Below are 2,984 nucleotides of genomic sequence, written 5' to 3'. Positions count from 1 at the left end.
CGTTATTATAAATTGCATTATTATTTGTATATTAAAATATATTTGTAATAAGAAAGAAAACTGTGTGTATCAGTCTTGTTGGCAAACATCATAAATTTGCTACATTTCAACAGTTACATAACCTCTAAATTTAAATTACAATTTAACTCTGTTTCAGGCTATTTGAGATTGTAATATTTATAAGTATCTTAAAATATTTTGCTTAATTTTGTGCAGAAGTTTATCTGTACTACTCGTTCTTAATTCTGAAGTGACAGGCTATAGAAGGAAGACTGTTAGTAAGCACTACACACTGCCGACTCTTGTAATACTCCTTAATAAAAAAAAGTGTGACTTTCAAACACATTATGAAGCTCTAATGGCTAAAAGGTTAAGTATTTTCGATGATGGGATTCAAATTCGAGACTCGCAATTTACGAATCGAGGGCACTTACCGTCAGGCTATACCATGGCTTTTACCAGAGGCGTCGCTAGGTGCTTAAAATATTCGGGGCTCGAGCCCAAGCTAACGGAAAATTTTCGACGTTTTAGTATGATAGTAACTATCATTTTCTACTCTGGCTTTTCAAAATATAAACTGGGAACTGGGGCACAGACCCATGTACCCATGCCTAGTGACATCCCTGCCTTTTCCTAAGATTCGGTAAGTTATATATATCTAAATATTTAATTTGTTACGCATTATAATTTCTTCAGGACAGCCCCTAATTTATTAGATTACGTATTGTAATTTTTTCGGACTAGTCTCCGATTTATTTTACTACGTACGTTACGTATTACTCTTTCAAATAACCAGAAACTTGAAATTGAATTTAGAAGTTAATTAAATGTTAATATTTATCAAATTTATGATATTTGTTAATATGATTGATACACATAATTTTCTTTTTTAACATAAATATACTTCAATATACAAACAAAAATACAATTTATAATAACGGTTATTACTAATAGTTATTACAAATAATGGTTTGCATACAAGAGTTTTACAAACTTACAGATAATACTGAATCTTATGTCTGGTATGGAACTTAATATTTTCTTGACAATCCGGTTACACCTTGTTAAAGTTAACGATGTCTTTTCTTGGCTAGCCTCACACCGGATACAAGTTCACTTCTACCGGTGAAGGTATTTAATGTCTTGTAAAAATAATAACTGCCTTTCCTCTAGTTTTACACTGCTAAATTAAGGACGGCTAGCACAGATAGCCCTCGAGTAGCTTTGTGCGAAATTCAAAACACAAACAAACAAACAAGTTCCCAGCGGCACAACAGTACACTTGAAGGTTTGTAGCGCTAAAAACGCAATTTCGATATCCGTGTGACCGGGCATGACCAGGTGATTAGAGCGCTCGACTGATAATCTGAGAGTTACAAGTTAGAATCTCCCTTATATTAAACATGTTCGATCTTTCAGTCGTGGGGTCAATCCCACTATTCGCTGGTAAAAGAATTTGCGATGGATGGTGATGACTAGCTTACACTGCTAAATGAGGGACGGCTAATGCAGATAGCCTTCGCTTAACTTTGTGTGGAATTGAAAAACAAACGTTAAAATAAAGTAATCATGATTAAAATTTTCTTTTTTCAATTTTATATAGTGACATAAGTTATGAATCTTTCTCGTATACTGTCGCCCCAGTGACACATCAGTAAGTCCGTAAAGCTTATAACGCTAAAAACTAGGTTTTGATACCGTTAGTGTGCACTTTACAGATAGCCCAGTTTGTAATTTTGCACTAACAAAATAACAAACAAAAACTTATTATTTAACTAAAAATTACACACTTTTGTAAAAAAAAGAGAGATTTGAGAAAATTTCAAATAAATGTATCCTACAGAGGCTGCGTACATTATATTAAAAACGTTTTGAAAGTTTTATCGTGTCTTGTCATGCTCCGACTGACGGTCACGAATTTTTTTATTATCTCTGAAGCATAATTTCTATTGCAAACGTCTCTGTCGAAAGACTATCATGTCAAAAATGTTTAACTAATACCAGATTTTCATAAGTCATATAGTATATAAGTGTAAGCAATCTAGCATATATTTCAACAGTTCGATCACACTGGCATGTCTTTGTATGGAATAATATGAATACCTACTTTATTCTTTAGCTGTTTGAGGTATGCAAGAGTTTAACAGATGTATCAAGGAAGCAACTCGTGCAAAACGTGACTTGTATTACTTTTCCAACCGTAGATCCCTTTTTATTATGCGGCATCGTGTTGCCTGAAACAAATGAATGGCATTTGCCACTGACCTTTGTGTAACACGATGATGAAATTTGTTTATCACAGCGGGAGTTCAACTTGCTGTAGGCGTTTTGTAGATAGTCCTAGTCAAGTCGATCCTTATTCTTTTGTTTCCATTACCATTAAGTACAAGAGAGGCCTTCATTATAAAAATTCTAAGTCTCCGATCTGAACATTTCTTTATGATTTGAGTCAATAAACATTTTCGCCAGAAGGATCTATTTTTTAAAAAAAAGCCATAATTTTGTATAAATTCTAAGCACATACTTGTGACACACTTTGTTTCACTGCATCTTTACATTAATTGTGGTTGCCACGTTACTTGCTGAAATCGTTTTAATATAACTTAGTTACTCCTTTGTAGTTTACAAGAAGGCATATAAAATGTTTATTAATACACTACTTATAAAACACATCAATGACGAAATCGCTGACAAATGTTTCTCAATGTAGTACAGTAGTTACTGAATGCAATATTTACAGTGATGACTGAGAAAATACAGTAAAATTTTGGATAATACTTGATGGAGCATATCACTGTTTTAAAAAAAATCGTTTTTTTGAAGTATTAATAACCCAATGTTAAAATCATATTTATACAACTGTATTAACATTTTAAAATGCCAAGAAAATGTATAATTATATTTATATTCTTTAATAACTATTAATCAAGTGAAAAACGGTTATTTTACTAACTGGCTAATAGATGGCACTAAGTGAGAATTAT

The sequence above is a fragment of the Tachypleus tridentatus genome, chromosome 10 (assembly GCF_004210375.1).
Source record: "Tachypleus tridentatus isolate NWPU-2018 chromosome 10, ASM421037v1, whole genome shotgun sequence".
Classification (NCBI taxonomy): Eukaryota; Metazoa; Arthropoda; class Merostomata; order Xiphosura; family Limulidae; genus Tachypleus; species Tachypleus tridentatus.
The sequence above is the reverse complement of the archived record's forward strand: the minus strand, read 5'-3'. Positions refer to the sequence as shown.